The 23,886-nt window shown below is 46.4% G+C and overlaps 1 protein-coding gene across 2 annotated transcripts in view; it reads left to right on the forward strand.

The window, feature by feature from the left end:
* LOC129341824 (uncharacterized) overlaps nt 1-23,886 on the forward strand; it is a 48,161-nt gene that overhangs the window by 16,441 nt on the left and 7,834 nt on the right. The window contains exon 3 of one of the 2 annotated variants that reach the window (XM_054997147.1): nt 1,179-1,270. The gene's annotated coding sequence lies outside the window, so the exon portion shown is untranslated. Of the gene's footprint in view, nt 1-1,178; nt 1,271-14,326; nt 14,397-23,886 lie in introns of those variants that run through there. The other variant, XM_054997148.1, reaches the window with a different exon arrangement.

Raw genomic sequence — 23,886 nt, forward strand, 5'->3', positions numbered from 1 at the left:
TATTGTGTTGATAATTGTTTCGCTTGTTGCTTGTTAGCTGTTAAAGCAGGCTGTTGCTATCGCTATGAAAGCAGACCAGCAGAATGCTTAGTGGTTAGAGCATTGGACTAGGACTGGCGAGATTTGATTTCAAATCCCAACCCAGCCATAAAAGTTACTAGCTGAATAGGGGCTAGTCACTTGTGACAGTCAAAAAGAGGAGGAAAGTGCTGTATAAGCCACCATGGACTTCTTGCAAGGATGGGAGAAGGATTTCCAATACATATATGTAGATTTGTATGCATTTGGGATAAAAACAGACTCCCAGCCCACCTGTTATGTAATTGTATTTGTTTAGAAGTATCAGCATGCCTGTTTTGTATTGTGTCATAATGGGGTTTCCCTTCATGAACTCATTAGCCCTCTTGAAGAAGTGTCTTCTATCTGTGTCTGGAGCGCTTGTATAACCTCTTTCTGTAGGGGTTCTGTGGAGCCAGATTAGGAACCAAACATGAAAGACAAATGTAAGATAATCAAAACCTTCCGTCATCAGGGAACAGAAACTTGTAGCCAATCACGTCTTGGAATTTAGCCAAGTAGCAGGTTGCCTCTTGGCTCCACTTCAGGGTGAGCAAAGTCCCATTTTTCAGTCCACCATGTGCCAGAGTTCCTTGCTATAGTTCTCCTGAATATGGAAACAACTGCAACCCAGGCTTCAGGCTTCAGTTTAGAAGTTACAGCCCTTATTCAAGGTGATAAGCGCACATAAAATTTTATCTAGCTCCCCAGCAACCAGCCTTTTCCTCAGCTGCCTGGCTCCAGATACTGACTCCACCCTACTGGGCTAAATCAACTAACTCATGAGTGTTACGCTTGCACACTGCAGTAGGAACAAAGGGGGCAGTTTGTTTGTATGTTTGCTTACTCTACCTTCCTCCTCAATGAGGACTCAAGCATACTCCATTCTCCTTCATTTTATCCTCACAACAACCCTGTGAAGTAGGTTAGGCTGAGAGTATAAGATTAGCCCAAGGTGAGCTTCCCTGGCAGACTGGGGATTCAGACCTGGGTCACCCAGCTCCTAGTCCAGTGCTCTAACCACTACACAAGACTGACCCTGGGGCCTCCTTGGCCCATTCTTGCTTGTTCGTTACAAACCTGTCTATTCTCTTTTAATATCTCTTACCTCTTATTTCTAGGAAGAGCCCCGTGGCACAGAGTGGTTCGATCCCGGCGGAAGCTGGGTTTAGGTAACCAGCTCAAGGTTCACTCAGCCTTCCATCCTTCTGAGGTCAGTAAAATGAGTACCCAGTTTCCTGGGGGTAAAGTGTAGAGGACTGGGGAAGGCAATGGCAAACCACCCCGTTAAAAATCTGCCAAGAAAACGTCATGATGCAACGTCCCCCCCATGGGTCAGTAATGACTCGGTGCTTGCACAGGGGACTACCTTTAACTTTTTACCTCTTATCTCTAACATGTTTCCTTATGATGTTGGGTCTGCATCTGAGTAACTGGGAGGGAACAAGAAGAAATTTCTGTGTGGTGGGACCCATAGCAGCTCTTGGCAGCCATTCATGCCAAAGCTGCCCCGCCATCACATGGGGTTGTCAGCTCCAGGTTGGAAAATTCCTGGAGATTTGAGGGCAGTGACCAGGAAGGATGGAATTAGAGGGAGGGGAGGAGCTCAGCCGGGATGTGGTGCCACAGAGGCCACCCTCCAAAGCTGCCATTTTCTCCAAGGGAAATAATCACTATAGTATGGAGATCAGTTATAATTCCAGCAGAACTCCATGCCCCACCTGGAGGTTGGCAACCTTATGTGTAATGGGAAGGGCCCGAAGTAAATCTGCTTTGCAGCTAGACCCAGCACTCTTGGACTGTACAGACATAGCTTGGGTAGTTTCCCTGCCACCACTCAGAATAGTTTTATAAGATAGGTTGCCCAAGGCCAACTGCTAAATTCTCCACTTGAACATTATATCTGTGCCTGTGACATATCGCACCACCATCGAACTGTGTTATCCACTACACCCCTTGACTAGTCGAGAGTCCCCCTTCTTCACGTGTCAAGCACAGACGTGTAACTGGGCAAATTATGGGATTCTGCTTTGTATAGGGAGGTCTCAGATTTAGGCAGTGCCTCATATAGGAGTGGGGAGATTCCCAGAAACGGACAAGTGGGAGATAGAATAAAATTAAGCACACAGTAAATGCTAAACTGAATACCTAACACATAAGCACTTAAGGGGGGGGGGGAGCATAGATTGAGGCAGTGATACGTTAACGAAAGACCAGGAGTGACAGGTTGCTATATCCAGGAGGAGGATGGGTTTATATAAAGGCTGTTTGCTGGTAAGATGCTGTCCCTGCTTTAAGGCTATCGGAAAACCTAATTGTGGGGAAATCTCCCAAATTTCAAGTGTGGAGAAGGCTGATATGAGAGCCTCTAGATAAACCCAATTAAGCTAGGCTGCTTCCCTCTATTGTCTGCTTGGAAGTGCCTGGGGGTTGTTAAAAGTGTTACTGGGAGCCTTGCCTCTTTACTCCTACTGCACGCTGCTGATTTCAGGGGACTCAAAAAATCTGTGTTGTGCGTGAAGCTGGAGCATTGGCAGGGCAGGAGGGGTCTCTATCTGGGTCCCTTTGGCTGGGCATCAACGACTATAGCAATAATTTGCAACTGGATTGTCCTGATCACACCAGAGAATCCAGTTACAAAAGATTGCTATTGAACAATATCCAGTGCTGTGTGGATCATTTTCATGTCACTGATTTTGAATCCCAGAACCTCTTTTCAGTACTGAAGGTGGGTTCAAGAGTACCTCAGAGCATGTGCAGATGGCTTCCTTTGAGCCAGGCAGCCCGTTCTATATTCTCAGAGCATGTACAGTGTAAGATTTTCTGCTAAATCTGTCTCACGATAATTTATCTGGAAATAAACTGGAAGTATTTAGGCGAAGAAATAAGCCATAGGAGATGGAACGTGTTGGAAACGTCCTCCGGGTCATATCTCATTGCAGTCAAAACAGCTCAGAGAGAGGAAGTAAGAGAGTCTTTTCACAGTTCAGACATAACTGGATTTACTGGTCCAAACCAGTATGAGGTTTTCCATTTGCCTGCTTCCAGCAGGAGAACCTCCACTAGAAGTCCATTTCCGCTGCGGCAGTCAATGGGGCAGGGGGGATGTGAGGGGCTAAATGCCATTCATTGATGCTATTTTGTCACGTCCAGCTCTGCACAGCTGAAAGTGGCATCACTGTGTTGTGCATCACATCAGTGAGCCATCTAATCCAGCATATGGTTTCACATAGTTGCACTGGAGGGCCAAACCACCAGGGCATAAATGCCATCCCCTGATGCTATTTTGTCACGTCCAGCTGCACAGCTGAAAGTGACATCACTGTGTTGTGGGATGCTTTAGAATTCACTGCAAACTCTATCGTTTTACCAAGAGCATCCCACAATATGGAGACATCGCTTTCAGTGATGCAGGCAGAAGTGCTGTTGTGACATCAATAGATGCAATATTGGTAAGCTCAGGCCCATCACAGTCTGCCATGGGTTGCCAAAACTCTTAATTAACAACAGGCAAAATGCCTGGCAGTATTAGACCACATATAACATTCCTTGCAAGAATCTTAACAAGTGCCAGCTGCTAGGAAGTATCTTTTATACTGACCAGTGAGCCATTTCTGGGCTGTATTCTACCACCTTCTCCCCCCTGCTTTAGGCAAGGTACTGTTTTTTTAGCCTCTATCCTCCCATCTCTGGGAATGTTGGCCTAACCATTTACACCTCTGCCTGATGAATGTGCTCATTCAGACTCTTGAAGTATGATAAGAAGTATAATGATCACACTTATTGTTATTCTTCAAGAAGAAATGTGAAGATCTACAGTGCATCCTTTGAATCAGATGGCCCAGTTAGACAGATTCACAGTCCATCAATGGCTCCCCACCATGACCACTAAAGGGAGGCACCATATTCAAAGGCAGCAAATCTCCGATTACCAGTGTTTGGAGGCAACATGAGGTTAAGACCTTGACCTCTCTGCCATGTTTGTTGGCCTTCTGTGTGAAACAGGATGCTGAACTAGATGGGCCACTGGTAGGCTTGCCATTCCCCCGCTGGGGGCAGGGGATCCCATACTCCCACCTCAATCCCCTGCCCCCACTTACCGGGCTGGTGGGGGGCGTGCCCCCCCAGGGCACCCCCTCCGGCAACACAACACCCCCTGGGCAGCACAGCACGCTCCCACGCCCTGCAGTGGGCCCGTTTTGGGCCAAATTGGGCTCCAAGGGAGGACAATTCAGCCCTTCAAGAGTGCAGGAGCGGAAGTGATGTCATCACGCCAGCAGGGGCCACGTGTGCTGCATGCGCACACAAGATGCACACAAGAAGAAGGAGGGGAGGTAAGAGCCAGTGTCCCAATCTCCCGCCTGGGGAGTGAAGGGACCTGATGTCCCTAGCCACTGGTCTGATCCAGCAGGGCTCTCCTTATGTTCTTATTAGTGTAACCCGCAGAGTCTCAAGGACCAGGTTCAATTTCTAGAGTAATGTTTACAAATTTAAAATATAAACCCAATTTCCTTAACTATAACAGAACACAATTGTGAAAACGTTCCCAAAGTTATCAGTACTGGCTCCCTAACCAGCGACCCCAGAGCAGCAGAGTCCTGCTCACAATCCACTTTGTAGAGGGCACAGACAGTACTGTGGGTTTGGCCAGAGGCTATGCCTGGAACGGGGTCCCAAATATCCAGAAGGCCTTGCAACAGCAGGAACTCTTTTTGTGAAGATGCTGTATGAGTCCTTCAGCTTGTTTGTTGCCCTAGGAGTATTTCCCCTTTCCTCCTGGCAAGATGAAGAGGGCAGCTCTATACTAGGCTGTTGGTCTCAGGCAGTCAACAAAGAGTTCATCTGCCCAAAATTTTCATTTGGTTTTGCTCTTCCCTGCTTCTTCAGCTCTTCCCAGCTACCTGTGCTCTCCCAAGGAGAAGTGTTCAATTCTACCCAGCTAGCAGTTTCAACTCTATGCCCTTCTTAGATCCAAAGCTTGGAAACAAGCTTTGCTTTTCAAAGAGCACTAGCTTCAGCCCTCTCTCTCACAGAAGCAGCACCTGTAGCTTTACGTGAATGTCTGTGGTGGCCATTGCTAGGCAGCCATAACAGTATTCACAGAATCACAGAGCTGGAAGGGGCCCTACAGACCTTCTAGTCCAACCTCCTGCCCAATGCAGGATGAGCCTAAAGCATCCCCGACAAATATTCACCCAGCCTCTGCTTGAAAACTAAGCTGTAACAAGGAGCAACCCTCAATAGATCAAAACCACAAAGCAAAAAAGCAGAGGAAACCTACAATAAAGAAACCATGCAAATATCTTACAAAAAGTGTATTAAGAAACAGTTCTGAAAGAGCAAAGTGCTACACAATTTTATAAGAACAACCTCTTGTACAATATATGTATATCAAATTATCAAATATAGAAACAATCCAATATAAATCAGTCAACGGTTAATAAACAATATAACAACAGTTATTAAGTTAACAATAATCATTCCTTAAGTTTACACCAAGCTTTAAACCTCTCTATGTCAACTACAAAAAGAAAAGAGAGGAAAGCAGCATCAGCGTTCCAGCATGTTCAGCCATCAAGCAATAAAGATAAGGTAAGTATCCACAATCTAAGAGTGAACCAAATGTAATCTTATTAGTATAATAAAACAGCCTTCCTGCTATATGAGATGAACCACCAGAGAGTTTCACGGTGGAATTTATGACCTGGGTGTTCCTGTTGAGTGACTCCTTAGGAAGGGTCCCGAAACAAGTCATTAGCTGACTCCTTGCCGAGTCACTAATCGTGGGCCCTTGCAACCCTTTAATAGCACCTGCAAAATAAAAAACAAAGAAGACTATACTTGGTCAGGTGCTGCCTGACCAAGGCAGTAAAGGGAGGGACTATGACTCCTACGATTTCGATGCAATGGGCCTTTTGATACAACCCAAGAATGAGTGTGCCTTTTTTGCCACCGCATCACACAGACTGCTCACATTTAGTTTACAGTCCACTCTTACTCCAAGATCTCTTTTGCATACACTACTACCCAGAAGTGTATTCTGTATCCTGTATTTGTGTTTCACATTTTTGTGGCCCAGATGTAATACTGTGCACTTATCTATGTTGAATTGCATCCTGTTCACAACCACCCACTTTTCCAGAGTATTCAGATCTTGTTGAATGTTAACTGTGTCTTCTTGGGTGTTTGCCACTCCTCCCAATTTGGTATCATCAGCAAATTTAATGAGTAGCCCATTTACCCCTTCATCCAGATCATTGATAAAAATATTGAAAAGTACCAGGCCTAAAACCGAGCCCTGCAGCACACGGCTGAACACCTCCCTCCAATCTGATGAAACGCCATTGACCACCACTCTCTCCCCCCATCTTTTCAGCTAGCCCAGTCCTGAATTATACCACCTCTCCTGTCACGGTGGCCTTTTCAAACACATCCCCCATGAATCTTTGCTAAACATGCAAATTAATGCAAACCTATGTACACATCAATTATCTGCTAGTCTGGTCTGGCCTAAGGTCTCTCTTAAGTATCTGCAGTCTACTATTCAAATCTAGGTCCTAGGTCCCAAACCCTTTTTCCAGAACAGGTTTAAATTAGTCTCATTATTCACAAAAGGGCAGGATGAGCAAAATCATAACCTCATTTCTCTGAGTGGTGAGAAATAAGAGCGGCAACATTTACCCAGGTTGGTTCCCTTGGAAGGAGAGAGTTTCAGGTAGATAGCCTTGTTGGTCTACAATAGAACAACAGGATTTGAGTCCAGTGGTATCTGAGCTGTTGTTGTATAGTGGTTAAGCGGTTTGGTTGCAAATCCGCACTCTGCTGGTTCGACCCCCACTACTGCCATGAACTCTGCAGGTGGCCTTGGGTAAGCCCCTCCTCTCACTTTCAGCTCCCCAGATATATTGTGGGGATAATAATAATACTGACTTTGTTCACTGCTCTAATTTGTCCAGAAGGGAAGTATTACTGTTGTCGCTGCTGCTGTTATGAATGGAACTTTGACTCCCGAAAGCACCCTGAAAATCTTGTTGGTCTCTAAGGGCCAAGCTACAAGTGAAGAATGACACATGAACGGCAAGTGTATTTCTCCCTGTTCACTTGCCCTCTCCACTTGTGCTCCATGCAATCCACTTGCCATTCCGTTAAAGTGTCATTCGTCACTTGTAGTTTGGCCCTAAGATGCCACTGGTCTCAAATCCTTGGAAAGAGATAGGGTTAAATACTTAGTATTTTCTTCAAATCTCCAGAGAGAATCTTCTGCACTTAGATGCTTCAGGGTTGCCAACCTCCAGGTGGTGGATGGAGATCTCATGGAATTATAACGAATCTCCAGGCAACAGAGATCAGTTCCCCTGGAGAAAATGGCTCCTTTGGGGGGTGGACTCTATGACTGAGGTCTCTTCTAGACCCTGCCTTTCCAAGTATCCATGCTTTCAATCTCCAGGAATTTCCCAAGCTGGAGGTGGCAACCCTAGGGCACATCCCTCCAGTCCTGATGGCTGCTTGGTCAGAGTCACTCAGGCACACATAAAGGGGGATATTTTCGCCCAGTGTGATCATCCCCTTTGGCACGCAAGACAGAGTGAGTCACAGTGAACAGAGGCCAAGAATATAAGCATAATTTGTGAATGCCAGGTTTGTGACATCTTTAACACTGTGTGTCTGGAATAGATGTGTCAAAGCCATAATACCATCAACATCGAGGTTGCAGTCAGGAAACAGTTGTTCCCTTAAAACCCATGAGTCAATAGAAATAATATAAATGTTGGCTGGACTTCAGAAGCGTCATAGGAAGGTGACTGTAAATTTACATCAGTAAGAAACAGGACCCTTTTTCTTCTCTGAAAGGACCATAGAAATAATCTGGACTGAATTTTCTCTGATGGTACTACTTGAAAAGGAGAAGAAGCAGGTAATTTTTTCCCAAATATTGAATACCTTGATGCAGGGCTTTTTTTCAGGGGGAATGCGGGGGAATGGAGTTCCGGAACCTCTTGAAAATGGTCACATGGCTGGTGGCCCCACCCCCTGATCTCCAGACAGAGGGCAATCTAAACTCCCCTCTGTCTGGAGATCAGGGGGCGAGGCCACCAGCCATGTGACCATTTTCTCTGAGGGCAACCAACTGAGTTCCGCCACCTCTTTTCCTAGAAAAAAAGCCCTGCCCTGATGTAGTTTGATCAGTGAAAGACAGTAGAAGCTGAGATTCCTACTAGCAGTAGGAATCAGCCTTTGGGTCCCTTTCAGCTGTGAGAATAGTTTAATCATTCAAAATTCTTCCCTCCACTCTCATGTAATAGGTTGTAGCTAAAGCTAAGGAGCAGATTGGTGATTGTTCATAAATCCAGGTGCATCACGCCTTGAAAATGACAGGTTAGACTCAAGATTCCTAATCAGTCCTCTCCTGTTGGAGAAAAGCTCCTTCCACAAGTACTTGTTGAAGGCTCAGTGGCTTTCGATGGTTGTAGTGATTAGTTTCAGACTGGAATCTGGGAGACCCGGGTTCGAATCCTTATTCTGCCATGGGAGCTCACTGGTTGTCTTTGGGCCAGTTCCACACTTACCTCACAGAGTTGTGATAATACAGTGGAGGAGAGGAAAATGATGTAAGCTGCTTTGGATCCCCATTGGGGAGAAAAGCAGGGTATAAATGAAAGAAGTAAATAAATATATAAATCAGTGTCAAAGCATCTGCTTAACATGGGGAAGATCTTAGGCTCAGTCCCTAGCATGGCCACTTAGAGCCAAGCTACAAGTGATGAATTACACTTGCCTGGCAAGTGAACAGACTCATGTGTATTCCTCCCTGTTCACTTGCTATTCACTTGCGCTCCACTTGATCAAGTGGAGAGCAAGTGAATGGCAAGTGAACAGGGAGAAATACACATGAGTCTGTTCACTTGCCAGGCAAGTGTAATTCATCACTTGTAGCTTGGCTCTGAGAGGTTTGGGCTGAGACCCTGGAAAGCTGGAGCCCAGCTGACTAGGTGATTTTTTGGTGGATCAATAGTCTGATGGTGTGAAACAGCATCCTCTTTTCAGCAACATCCATTACAATGGGCGTATCCTTCAATGTTTAAAAACATTAGAATTAAAGGGGAAATTGGTTTTTGCATATCATGCTGTTGCAGCTCATTTCTAAACTCAAGTTACGTTTCAGTGATCTGGGTGACATACCTGTAATCCCTTGAAATCACAAGGCAGTTGTGTCAGGGGAATACCTCTTCTTGCATAAAGTCTTTTAAACAAAGTTGCATTCATCAGACTGACTTCAGCAGTCTGTGAAACACCAAGTTTGTTATTAACACCTCAACAAACCTCCTTACCCTGGGCTTTGTTGTAATTCCATCAAGACTCTCTGCATCTTTGCTAACACCAGCATTAACCAGAGACAATTGTTAAAACCTTAGGAGATTTCCCCACAAGCAGTTTTCTCACCACCAGTTGCCAAATGTGGTTGCCATTTTCGTGTAGCAGCAATACAGCTTTTACATGGTGTTTTGCCCTGCATTTTCCCTGCCTCAGACCCCACCCCATTTATTTATTTACTTCATTTATACATTGCCTTTCTCCCCAGCAGTGACCCAAAGCAGCTTACATCATTCTCTCCTCCAGTTATCTTTACAACAACCCTGTGAGGTAGGAAATTCCCATCGCACCTGTTTCTCTCCAATCCACCACCAGGGTTTATGTTTTTTTAAAAAAATTAGGAATTGACAAATTGCTATAGCATTATAACACTATAGCGATTTGTTAATTGCAGATTTTTAAGGAAAAAAATGACAAAGGAACATCAAACGAAACGCCAGCATGAAATCGCTGGATTAGAATCTATCAATAGGTTTAATTTTATTAACCAAGGTTTAAACAAATATGACATATTTTTCAGCTTAATATAACTGGCAAGACTGTGTTGTCACTAATTATTGTGAACAGTTATTGTGTTAGCAGGGCCAGCGCCAGCATTTCTGGCGCCTGAGGCAGTTTCAGGGGTGTTGGTGTGTGCGCGCTTTGCGCACACATGCACACGAACTGCGTGATGACGTCGCTGCGTGTGACATCATCACACGGGGGCAGGGCAGTGCACAGGTGGCCTCCCAGCCCTCCCGTTCAGTTGCCCATGCCGCCCTGGCCGCCTGCTGCGCCTGGCCTGCAGCTGTGTGCTGGTGGCGGCCGGGGCAACTGAGTGGGAAGGCTGGGAGGCTGCCCACTCAACTGCCCCACACTGCTGCCGCCAGCGCACGCTCCTGGCCGGGCTCAGCAGCTGTGGGCCAGTGGTGGCGGCGGCAGCAGCAGCAGCAGCACAGAGCTCCTGGCCAGGTGCAGCAGCACGGGGTAACTGAGCTCCATGGTGCACACCCCTGCCCCCGGCACCCCCTCCGGCGCCTTAGCACTCGAGGCAGCTGCTGGCCCAGTCTCAATGGGCGTGCCGGCTCTGTGTGTTATACCTCTTGAATTTCATAACCTTTAAACCTCCACCGATCAAAGTGGCGGTAGTCACATCACAGATGACAAGACTCACTGGACTCACTGCTAGGAAAAATTGAAGGTGGTTAAAAAAAGAGGAAGGCCCAATATAAGATGGACTGACTCAGTAAAGGAAGCCATTGCTTTCAGTTTGCAAGACCTGAGCAAAGCTGTCAATCATAGGATTGCAATAAGTCAGAAGTGACCTGACAGCACATACACATATTTTGATTTGTGTAATGGTGAAGATTTCCATCATTGTGGTATGTCTGTGGGTAGGGAGAGAAATGTTGCTGATTGTTGGAAGGTGCAGACAGCAACTGTTCTGAGCAGGGCCGGATCTAGGGTTGCTGGCGCCCAGGGCAACCCTAGTCCGACCCCTTGCATGTGCAGTGTGTGCGTGCTCCCGGCGCTGTGTGATGACATCACTTCTGTGGTGTCATCGCACAGGGCAGAGTGTGCTGCCCATGCGGTGCGCCAGCGGAGGCATTGTGCGGGGCTGGGAAGTCACCCGCGCCATTTGCCTCCACGCAGGACAGGGGGCGCGCGGCAAGCCAGCCACCCCCTGTCCTGCGGGGCAGGCGAATGGCAGCTCAGGGGGCTGGGAGGCTGCCCACGCTGCCGCCCGTGCGCTCCTGGCAGCTGGCAGCTGCTCCCGGCGCCCCCTCCCTGGTGGCGCCGGGGGCAGACTACCCCCCCGCCCCCCTCGATCCAGCCCCGGTTCTGAGTACACAAAGGAATCTCTTTAAACAGTGTCTTTCCAGCATGTGAAGCCGTTCTCTGTTCGAGGTTTTGGTAGAACTGAAGACCAAGAGGAAAATCTAGAGAGATTGGTACGATGGAGCAATTCATGAGTTCAGAAACGTGCCTGGTGTATCTATGCGTGTCGTTTGGCTCCCAGGTATTGAAAATGGCCCTTTGTATTATTAACTGTTTCTTTTCTTCTGTCAGATCAGTGTCCCCATGTTACCCTCTCAATAATGAGACTTCTTTTTAATTGCTATGAGAATTAGGGGCTATACAATATAAGTTCTGATTGTATTTTGTATATTTAAATATAGGCTTGTTTAATTTTGTTTTATGCCAATAAAGGTATTGACTGGCTGGTATTGCTAGTTAGAGAGTGGATGGATGAGAATGGCCAGCTTGAAGCCCTCCGTGGTGACAGGCAAATATTTTAGTATGTGATGAATTCGCTTGTACGTTATCAATTCCTTATGAACCTGACCAGAGGGAGCTGATGTTATAGAGGATACTTATTTGACATTGACGGTTTCGTCCGATTGCCTCTATTCCCTGACTTGGTGTGTCATGACAAAATAGTGTTTCTTAATCCTTCTTCATGGGCCTTTTCCAGACGGCTTACCGGCCCCCAGAACGTCGCGCCACATTGTGGGGAAAACGCGAAATATCTCATTTTTTTGCGCGCGTTTTGCATGACGTCGCGTGACGTCGCACAAAACTCGCACGAAAAAACGTGATATTTCGCATTTTCCCTGCAACGTGGCGCGACGTTCCGGGGGCTGGTAAGCCGTCTGGAAACGGCCATGGTTGCAGAAATGACTCTTCAGAGTGTGTCATAATGGCTCTGATGGCGCATTCATTAGGATGGACAGGATGCCCTCCCACTGCTGAACGTTAGGTCTTAAGAGTTGACCTGCTGGATCAGACCATTGGTCCATCGAGTCCAGCATCCTGTTTCACGCAGTGGCCAACCACTGGAGGATCAAAAAACAGGACATGGGGCCATCCCCTGATGTTGCCTCCTGGCATGGCAATTCAGAAATTTACTGCTTCTGAATGTGGGCGTTTCTTTACTCACTATGGTTGGTAGCCACCGATAGGCCTCTCCTCCATGAATCTGTCTAATTCCCTTTTAAAACCAGCTGTGTTTGTGGCCATCACTACAACTGCTCGATTCCAGAATTTAACAAAAGTACTGCCTTTTGCCCATCAACTCCCTGAGTTCCAGCATTATGCATGAGGGGAAAAAGTTCTCTTTCCACTTTCTCTACCTCATGAATAGTTTTATAAACCACTTACATGTTCCCCTCACTCGTTTTTGTCTAAACTGAAAATCCTCAAACTAGTCAGCCTTTCCACTCAGGAACAGTGCTGTAACCCCTGAATCATCTTGTTGGCCCTCTTGTGCACTTTCTCCAGCTCTGCAATATCCTTTTTGAGTCATGGCCACCAGAACTAAACAATATACTCTAAATGAGGTTGCACCACAAAGGGGCATTATATTAACCATTTTGTGCTCAATCCCTTTCCTCCTGATCCCCAGCCTGGATCCCCACTGCTGTCATGCACTGAATTGGCACTTTCACTTTAAACTCAAGAGCTCTTTCCCTTTCCGCTAGTTCACATGCTGTTGATGTACTATGGTTATCTGGGGGCAACCTTCTCACAGCCTCCAGTGAAGTGCAATAACATGCCTGTTGCTAGGTGCTATGACATCACTTAAGGAAGTGACATCATCGTGCCCGGTGGAAGCATGCCCTCAGCATGCTGGTCTGGGAGGTTTTTTTTGTTTCCCAGGCCTTTCCTCAGGGCCCTTTCCCCCCGCCAGCCAGGTGAGTTGTGGCGAGGGGCAGAGGCTGAGAGTGGGAGATCTCTTGCCCCCACCGGGGGACCTGGCAGCCCTACAGGAAACATCCACTGGCCGTGAATTCTAGAATTTAACTGCTCATTAAATGAAAAAAGTACTTCCTTTTGTCCATGCTGAAGTATGTTCTGCTCATACCTACAGTGTTTACAATACCAGAGTGGTCCTAGAATAATACAATACATAAACCTGCTAGTGCCAAAATGCCCCGTTCCACATGACCACTGAAGGTATAAAAGCTCTTTCTGGCAATCCATATATGGTCATTAATAGTAAATCATAGATTCGGTTTTGTTTTCCCGGCCATGTCGGACGCTCCTCTCTGCAGGTCCGGGATGAAGCGCCCGAGCAGCCTCACCGGGTGGTTGACCTGCGAGGGTTAACCCCCAGGACTCCCAGTGAGGGGGTCAGGGTCTGGAGTGCTGCGGGAAGAGCCCCCTGAAGTCGATGCAGGGGGTAAATTGCCCGTTTGCTCCAACGGAGGCCGGCAGACTTGCGCAGCACATTGCGTGCTGCCGGGCCATGGAGAACGGCAACAAGCAGATTTAAGGTGAAAACCTGTAAGTAAGCGAATCTCTTCTGTTATTCCAAGCGTATGCGAAGGATTGGTGGGAGTTGAAGCTAAGAAGGCTCGGATATCTTCCCCTTCATTGAGTTTTGAAACTTAGTTGTCGGACTCCCCCCCGCAAGATGGCGACTAAAAAGCAGAGCCCGGCTGTGGGCAAATCTGTCTCGGCTGCATTGCAGGGGAAAGGAGAGTCTCTTGAAGAGGTGGTTAAACGGTCGATCGTTGAAGCTATGAAGCCCTTTGTTGATAAGCTAAATGAAATCGGTCAAAGGGTTGACACAATTGAGAACGAAGTGAAAACCATTAAAGACGTAGTTTTTTGAGTTTAGTAATTAAAAAATAAAAATCTATTTAAAAAAATAGTAAATCATAGATATATAGTACTGTTTAAGGATTTTCAGTTACACTTTTACTATGTCTTCTTGGCCTGTTAAAGAGGGATAGGTGCATGGAGTTGCTAGGGTAAGAGTAAAAATATGAACAGGGAGGCAGAAGGCATCACAGAGTTCCGGCACCCCACCTGCTGCCGGCTCAGAGACAGGATGGGCTGTATACTGTGAGCAGGAAGTGGTTAGATAAAGGAGGAAACTGCAGCTAGTTTTAGGGAGAGCAACTAGAAACAGGATAACTGTCATTGTTGCAAGTACTGTGAGCTGGGAACCCTAAGGAGGCAAGAAGCAGTGGACAGCAATGGTGAGTCTGAATTTTAGGTATTGCTTTGACCTAGCCAGTCGATTCTTCGGCTGCAGGTTTCTCATGGAGATTGACTGTGGTGAAAGTGATCGCTGGTGAAATGAAAGCTTTTTGTCTGCGGTTTCTGAGCTATTTATACATATAGCCAGTTGGGAAAGTCAGCAACTGGCAAACATGGATATAGGAGCTCATTCCAAAATAAGTACCTAAGGAGGATATGCTCTTAAGATACTCCTTTCTTCTCTCATCCCCAATACTTCAGATTGCAAATGTTTATTCTTCAGGGTTTCATAGAGTTTGGGCTGCCTCCCTAAGCACTAGGAGAGGGTTGTTAGAAACAAAGAAAGTTGCTTGAAACGTATAGTTTTATGGATACAAATTTGTAGTGTTTCTGAAATCTTACGGGATTTTTTTTTGAACTACTGAAAGATCCCACAACGAATGCTTGTAAAAAATGCTGCTTTACTGCTATTTCATCTTGGAATGACAGTTCTTAAAGACTTCAACAGCAGGCTTTAAAACCTTGTCTCAACATGAACAAGCATCTCTCTTGAAATGACGCTTCTGAGTAAGGCCCTACACATTACATTACACGGCTTCTATCAACCCTCGTCCTTTTTATGGTCCTATAAGATAAGTGGGTGGAAGGGAAGGTGGCATGGTATAGCCCGATCTCATCAGATATTGGAAATTAAGCAGGGTCGGTACCTGGATGGGGGACCACCAATGAAGACCCTGCTGAGGAAGTCTATGTCAGTCCACTTCTGCTTCTCAATTGACTTGAAAGCCCCTTGCTGGGATTGCCACAAGTCAGTTGTAAATTTATAGCACTTACATACCTAAGGTAAGTGGAGAGAACAGAGGAGTAACATTATCCTCATATGTTGGGATCCAGCTCCCTGCCCTGGATGGGACACCACTGGCAACTTTGCCAGTGGTAAAGAGTCTGGGTGTGTTCCTGGATGCCTCCCTATCGATGGAGGCCCAGGTCACGGCAGTTGCCAAGTCTGCATTTTTCCATCTTCGTCAGATCAGGCAACTTGCCCCCTACCTGACGCCCCAGGACCTGGCTACAGTGATCCATGCAACGGTCACCTCCAGGCTAGATTACTGTAACTCACTCTACGCTGGGCTACCCCTGGGCCTGATCCGGAAACTACAACTGGTCCAGAATGCGGCGGCACGGGTCCTGACTGGTATACCTTACCAGTCACACATCACACCTGTCCTGCGCCAGCTGCACTGGCTTCCGGTTGAATTCCGAATCAGGTTCAAAGTGTTGGTTCTTACCTTTAAAGCCCTGAGTGGGTTGGGACCGGCATATCTTCGGGACCGCCTCTCCCTGTACGTTCCCCGGAGATCGCTCCGATCAGCGAATAAATATTTACTTGTTTTCCCCGGCCCTAAGGAAGCCCGCCTCGCTTCAACCAGGGCCAGGGCTTTTTCAGTCCTGGCCCCAGCCTGGTGGAACGCTCTGTCAATGGAAACCCGGGCCCAGCGGGACATATTATCGTTCCGCCGGGCCTGTAAGACAGAGCTGTTCCGCCAGGCGTTTGGTGATTGAAGGGGGCGGTGCCATGTCGGCCTCCCACCTTTGGGGTGGGGAAGGTTCTCCCCACCACTGCACCTTGTTAATTTGTTTTATTATTTGTATATTGATTTTAGTTTTTGTTTTTATCAATTTTAACTGTTCACCGCCCAGAGCCCCTGGGATGGGCGGTATATAAATTGAATAAATAAAATAAATAAATAAATATATTTTCATAAAGAGGCCAACAAGATTAGGAAGGTTATTCTTCCTGTTGGCTCTTCTGATTGAAAAGGAAATAGCTTGCCAAACCAGAGCCAAATGAATGCTGCATCAAAATAGTAATACTTTCATTTTATGATTTTAGCACAAGGTATAGAGACATACAAAAATCACATACAGATATTTTAAAAAAAACTTAAATGCCATTCTTGTTATGGAAGGTGATGTTTTGACTCCTAAAAATAAGACCTCTGGCAGGGAGATTGAACTCCATAGCAAGAAGTCCCCTCAATGTGTCTAATTACCATACAAACCAGTGGTAATTTGATGGTAGTTAAAATAATGGCATCATCAACTGGTTAACATCCAGTTAACGAAACAAAAGTCCTGTGGCACCTTCATGACTGACAGCATTTATTTCAGTATCAGCCTCGAAGGATCCACTGGACTTTTGTTTCATCTTGCTACAGATTGACAATTAACATTCGGGTCCAATAGCACCTTAAAGGCCGACTAGATTTCCAGGATATAAGCTTTCGAGAGCCAAAGCTCCTTTTGTTGATGTAGAGGAGTAGCCGTGTTAGTCTGTAGTAGCAAAATTAAAAAGAGTCCAGTAGCACCTTTAAGACTAACCAACTTTATTGTAGCATAAGCTTTCGAGAATCCCAGTTCTCTTCGGCAGATGAAGTGGAGAGGGGAGGGCGGAGTAGATGCAAACAGTAGCTTCTGATATGGAGATCAGTTTGCTTCTGTTAAGGAAGTCAGTTACTTCTGATAATGACATAACTATTCATAGTCTCTATTCAATCCCAGCTTGACTGAGTCAAATGTTGATGTGTATGTTATGTGCCTCAGACCTATGGTGACCTATGAATGAAAGATCTCCGAAACACCCTATCATTAACAGACCTGCTCAGATCTTGCAAACTGGAGGACGGGCCTTCTTTTATTGAGTCAAGTTTTAGGTCTTCCTCTTTTCCTACTGCTTTCCACTATTCCTAGCATTATTGTCTTTTCCAGTGAGTCTTGTCTTCTCTTGATGTGACCAAAGTACAATAGCCTTGTTTTGTCATTTTATCTTCTAGGGAGAATTCAGGCTTGCTTTGATCACTTATTGGTCTTTTTGGCCATCCATGGTATCCGCAAAACTCTCCTCCAGCACCACATTTCAAATGAATCAATTTTCTTCCAGTCAGCTTTCTTCACTGTCCAGCTTCCACACCCATACATAGTAATGGAGAATACTTTTTGTTAGATACGAGGAATGGAAAAAGGAAGGAGTCCTTATAGTCCAGGAAGAGGGTGAAAGGCATATTGTAAATCAGAGTGTTAGGAAGCTAGTTATAATTCATTTTATAGTTAGCTTGATAGGGCATGGGTGCAAAGTGCAGAAAATTAGCATTTGTAATTTGAGAAAAATCCTATGTCCCAAGTCAACCCTGGGGGGATCCATTGTTGCAAATTTGTAAATAAAATCATTTTCATCAATCTTGCATTGTAATTTTCCTTTGAAGTTTCTCATCTTGAGAATGGCTACTCTTAGGTCAGGGATGAAGTGGCCTGGCAGATTAAAATGTGCCTGGCAGATTAAAATGGCATCACTGACACTTGATGGCATATGTAACATTGGATGATGAAGAAGTGAATGAGCCTGAGATGGTACAGCTGTCAGGCCCAGTGATTGTGTTGTAGGCCCATGTTGTAGGCCCATGTTGTAGAGCCTGAGCTTTATCCGTTGTGACTCTTGCTCTGTGGAATGAGCTCCCTGAAGAGGTGAGGGAAGCCCCCACCTCAGAGATCTTCAGGAGGCACGGAAAGGCCTGTTTGCCAGAGCTTTTGAGGGAGTTTGAATGGCAGGCATCTTCTAAGCAGGGCGGGGGGAGGATTTGGGGGTTGTTATTTTATTTTTGTTTTAACTATCAATGCTTTTAATCTACCATTGTAAGCTGCCTTGAGCTAAGAGGAAAGGTGTGGTAAAATATTTAAATAAATAAATATTCCAGCTGCCTGCTAACATGTCAACGTAGTTTTCTGAGGGAAAGAATATGGTTTACACTTCTCTCTGGCATTCCCCCCCCCCCAAGCAAAAATGGATTTAAGCCTCAGTGGGGGCAAAGAAAGGCATAAGATAGCTACCTCATGCACTCGCTTATTATCTGTCGGCAGCGTTCGATACAGTCGATTACGATCTTCTGACTCACCACCTCACCGATGTGGGGATACGAGGGACTGCCTTACAGTGGCTTGTCTCTTTTCTCCATGGTCGGGGACAGAGGGTGACGCTTGGGGAAAAATTGTCATCCCGCCACCCTTTGGTGTGCGGGGTCCCACAGGGAGCAATACTCTCCCCTTTATTGTTTAACATCTATATGTGCCCCCTTGCCCAGTTGGTGCAAAGTTTCAGACTTGGGTGTCATCAATATGCAGATGACACCCAGTTGTATCTGATGATGGACGGCCGGCCCGGCTCAGCTCCAAATGTCCTGGAACATGTTTTTGCAGCTGTAACTGGTTGGTTGAAGCAGAGTCAGCTGAAACTGAACCCGACGAAGACGGAGGTCCTGTACTTGAGCCACGGGGGATTAGGTTCGGGACTCCGGCTCTCGGCCCTCGATGGGGCACCATTAGTGCCAGTTCCAAGGGTTAAGAGCCTGGGGGTGATCTTGGATGCCTCCCTGAAAATGGAGGCACAGGTCACAGCGGTTGTCAGGTCCTCTTTTTTCCATCTGCGGCAGACCAGGCAACTTGTCCCTTACCTGTCAACCCGTGACTTAACTACAGTGATCCAAGCAACGGTCATCTCTAGGCTAGATTACTGTAACTCACTCTATGCGGGGCTGCCTTTGAGCCTGACCCAGAGATTACAGCTGGTACAAAATGCAGCAGCGTGTGTTATTATGAGAGTGCCAAATAAGGCGCATATAACACCATTCTTACACAAGCTGCATTGGGTGCCAGTGGAGTACCGGATCAGATTCAAGGTTCTGGTATTGACCTATAAGGCCCTGTGCGGGCTGGGACCCGCATCTACGGGACCATCTCTTCCCATATATTCCCCAGAGGACACTCCGATCAGGGGACAAACAGCTGTTGGTGGTCCCTGGCCCCAAGGAGGCTCACCTAGCCTCGACTAGAGCCAGGGCCTTTTCGGTCCTAGCTCCCACCTGGTGGAATGCTCTGTCTGCTGAAATCAGGGCCCGGCAGGACTTACTATCTTTTCGCCGGGGCTGCAAGACAGAGTTGTTCTGCCAGGCATATGGCTGAGGCTGGGCCTCTGCCGGCCTGGAAAAAAGGGGTGTATAAAACCCTCCCTGTGAAGGCTGTCCACCATCTTGTTTTGAATGTGTTGTTTTTAATGAATATGAATTTTTTATTGTATTTTTATTGTATTTTTAATATGTTGGTTTCCGCCCTGAGCCCGCTTGCAGGGAGGGCGGAATACAAATTTGAAATAAATAATTAAAATAAAGTGTGCTTAAAGTGGCTGGGTGAGGGGAAATGCCATGGGTGGGAAGAAGCCAATCCACCCACTTCCGAGCTATCACCATGCTTCATTACGCATTTACAAAAAAAAAACAGAACAGAAACCAGTGTTGTGGTGCTCCTAGTAGGAGTATGATTGCCAACAGGCCTAGAGAAAATGTCCTGTGCCTTTAACGGAGACTTACAGTGCAATCCTATGCAGAGTTGCTCCAATCTAAACCCATTGGAATCAATGGGCTTAGACTGGAGTTACTCTGCATAGGATTGCGCTGTTAATGTGTTTAAATGGGCAGCCAATGCTTTTCATGATATGGCAATAAATGACATCACCTGGTAAATAATATCTCATTAAGCCTCTATTAAAAGGACAAGATACTTATACTTATAGTCCGGGAGAGGAGAGGCACCTAGAATGTGGAAAGGGATTGCCAGATCCCTCTGGCAACCAGTGGGGGTTGGGGGATGAGGGGGGAGGGGCACTTTTTTGCTGCTTTATTTTGAATGTGTGTGTTTGGGTGTGCGTGTCTCTGGGAGGGCAATGACATCACTTCTGGTGCAACAGGAAGCAGTGTCATCACACCAGGCTGATTATTTAAGAATTGGCCCCAAACATCATCGGGCCAGAGCACAGGAGCATGCTAGCGGCCATTTCCCAAGACTGCCAGTGAGCAGTGGGCAGAGGCAGGAATCCCCAGGAGAGTGCCCTCTACTGATAGGCATCTGAGGACCATAGGAAAGGTCCATCTCCCCAGCCACCCAGCAGAATCCCAGAAATACCGTCAGCATCACACCTGGGACTCAGCTCTGCTCACTTATTCTGTTGCTCATTTTAAAAAATGTACACCCTGCTTTTTTCCCTCATCAGGGCCCAAAAGAGCTTTTTATATCATTCTCCACTATCCTCATAACAACCTTGTGCAGTAGGAGAGATTGTGATGGGCCCAGAGTCACCCAGTAAGCTTCCATGGCAGAGCAGGGATTTGAAACTGGTTGTCTTAGGTTCTAACCACTATACCACACCAGCTATACCTGCTCAGCCCATTCCATTCTGCAGCACCTCTCAGACAAAGAACCATCTAGGGAAGTCCGTCTGCAGCATGCCCCATTCTTAGAATGAGTGGTTGTGATTTACCAATTTTATAGAACGGATTTTAAAAATCTTTACAATGTCTTTTTAAAAAGTGTTGGGCCTCTTTTATCCCATGAACTGTTTAATTGTTTAGATAATGAGCCCTTCGGGAAAGAAATGTTTGTATCTGGGGTGGGGGAGCTGGTGTGGTAAGCCATTCTGAGCCCGTGGGATAAAAATGTAGTAAAGACAAAAAAATCCCTTTGGTTTAACCCTCAAGGATGGACAGTCTAAACGTTTCACACAGCCATCTGCACAACTCACTTTGGAAAGACCACACACACCCTCCAATGATTCACAAACAAGCCCCTCCCAAGTCCCAGGGGAGTGCCCATGGTAGAAGAAGGAGGGCTTTCGTTTTGCAAGGCACTGACCCTGGCCTGTCATCTTCTCAGTTGCTCATGCTGGCAAAAAGGAAATGGTAATTGGGAGGTTGCTGTGGGAAAATATGAAATTGGCAAGGAAGGGGCAGAAGGAAGAGGCAGAATGGGAGGAGCTTGGATCCTATTATGCATGTGTACAAGCAAAGAGGTTGTGGTGTTTTTAACAACTCTGGTCCTTTAATCCAAGCCTGTGTTCTAGACTACCCAAATCCAAAGTAGTTGTTACTGCAGCCCTTTACAAAGAAAGAATCTGACTTATTAAACTGTGCTCCTGTTTGAAAGTATGCTGTCTCCTTATTCTGATGCCTGGAGACACAACACAAATCATTCATCTAGTTTGGATCCAACAAACCTAGTTTCTGCAATCTAGTGTATTTCCAAATAACCATATGTGATACATCTGAGCTGGGCTGTATGTGTGTATGACACACATGAGACAAGACAATTTCCTTTTCTCTGAGTCTTTGGGAAGTGAAAGGTACAGATAGCACATGGAGGGGTGCCATCATAGTCTCTCAGAAGGCAAAGATCTGGTGCACACAAATAAGTAAAATGTGGGGGAACTGGGCCTGGAAAAGAGAATATATCTGAAAAGGAAATTAAAGTTGCTGACTACCTCAGACTTTCTCTTACACTTCTTTCTCTGGTTCTCTGCTATAAGGTTTCTCTAGATTCCCCACTAGAGATGGGCATGAATCAAATTATGACCCAAAAAAACACACAAACCCCATGAACCGTGAACTGGTTTGTAAACTTGCCCAAACCCCAGCCCCACACTTACCTTGCCCTGCAGGCCCATGGCGGCCTCCCCCTCCTCCTGCGAGGGGCAGAAAGGCCGTTTTTGGCCTCTTCCACCACCACGTGGGCCCGCAGGGCAGCGGAGGATGCCAAAAATGGCCTTCCCGCCCCTCAAATGGCATGGCCATGGTGGCCATTTGAGGGGTGGGAAGGCCATTTTCAGCCTCCTCCGCCGCCCTGTGGGCCCACAGGGTGGCAGAAGAGGCCAAAAATGCAGGAAAAGGCCCTTTAAACTGTCAAATGCCCCTTTCCCTGCTGCTGCTAAGTGGCTGGAAAGGGACATTTAAACCCCACGAACCGTGAACTGGTTTGTAAACTTGCCCCAGTTCGTGCCAGTTCATGGTGAGTGAAAACCCACGAACCTCATGTTTTGGGGTTTTTTTGTGGTTCGTGCCCATCTCTACTCCCCACTCAGGAGTCAAGTAAACCAGATCATGGATGGTAGCTAAAAAAAAGTGGTTAGATGCTGACAAGCTCCATCCCCCCCCCCCCCCCCGTATTTCAGGGTTGCCCTTGGATCAAATCAAGTGGCAAATAGGCTTATTCAGAAGTCCCCCACCCAAGTCTTGGCCAATATTTCCCCAGAATCATGTGTTTTTATACTCCATATTTTTAGAGATGGAAGCAAAGCTTGAGAGTGCTGTGCAGACCAGATGTTAGAGGTGATAGACAGGAAGAAAGTCTCCTTTTAGTCCCTCTGTGGTGAAGCTTCCCATACTATTCAGACAGCTGGCTAGGTGTCAAATCTAGAAGTCAACACACATGACTTAAGCAAAGCAATCTTGGGAGAATAGCCTTTTTGTTCAGGTAAGATCCCCACACAAAAACTAGCCTCACCGCTTCCTAAACAAATAAACAGGGTTACATTCATGACAAATGCATCTTTTGGCCAGCCACATAAAAGGAGAGGCAGAGGAGTTAGCCGTGTTAGTCTGTGGTAGCAAAATCAAAAAGAGTCCAGTAGCACCTTTAAGACTAACCAATTTTATTGTAGCATAAGCTTTCGAGAATCAAGTTCTTTTCAAACACAGAAGAGCAGGAGAGAGAAGAGGCAATTAGGGGGAGGAAGGGGGAGGGAGCAATCAAAACATTCCTTTGCTAGTATATGTAAACATCTCCTTTTGGTGTGTGTATCAGTTGGCTTCAAAGGAGTTTGCCCTGTTAGTTTGTAGCAGCCAAACAGCTAGACCATCCAATTCCAATGCAGTATGGGCCTTTGATAATCACAGCTCTCCCTGCCAGATGCATCTGGCAAAGAGATCTGTGGTTCCCGAAAGCCCACACCAGGTGCCACTGAGCTCCCCCAGACCCCACCTCTGTAAAGGAAATCTGTTACCTGTGGTAATGTGATAACCATTCATAGTCCCTATTCAGTCCCAGCTTGACAGAGTCAAATTTGCATATGAATTCCAGTTCAGCAGCCTCCTGTTGGATTTTGTTTTTGAAAGGTTTCTGTTGAACTACAGTGACCTTTAAGTCTTTGATGGAATGTCCTGGTAGATTGAAGTGTTCTCCCACTGGTTTCCGGACGTTTCCATTTCTAATGTCAGATTTGTGTCCATTTATTCTTTTGCATAGAGGTTGGCTGGTTTGTCCAATGTACAGAGCAGAAGGACATTGTTGGCACATGAGAGCATATATCAGACTGGAGGATGAGCAGCTGTAAGAGCCAGAGACAGTGTAGTTGATGCCTTTGGGTCCTGTAATTGTATTCCCTGGGTAGATATAGGGGCAGAGCTGGCATCTGGGTCTGTTGCAGGGCCTGGTACCTGTGCTGGTGACTCTGCTGGCCGATTCATGGTTGTGAGTGAGAAGTCGTTTAAGGTTGGGGGGCTGTCTGTAGGCAAGGAAAGGTCTTCCACCCAGGGCTTCTGAGAGAGAGGTATCATTTTCCAGGATGGGTTGTAGCTCACTGATGATACGTTGGATGGGTTTGAGCTGGGAGCT

This window comes from Eublepharis macularius, chromosome 14 (assembly GCF_028583425.1).
Source record: "Eublepharis macularius isolate TG4126 chromosome 14, MPM_Emac_v1.0, whole genome shotgun sequence".
Classification (NCBI taxonomy): Eukaryota; Metazoa; Chordata; class Lepidosauria; order Squamata; family Eublepharidae; genus Eublepharis; species Eublepharis macularius.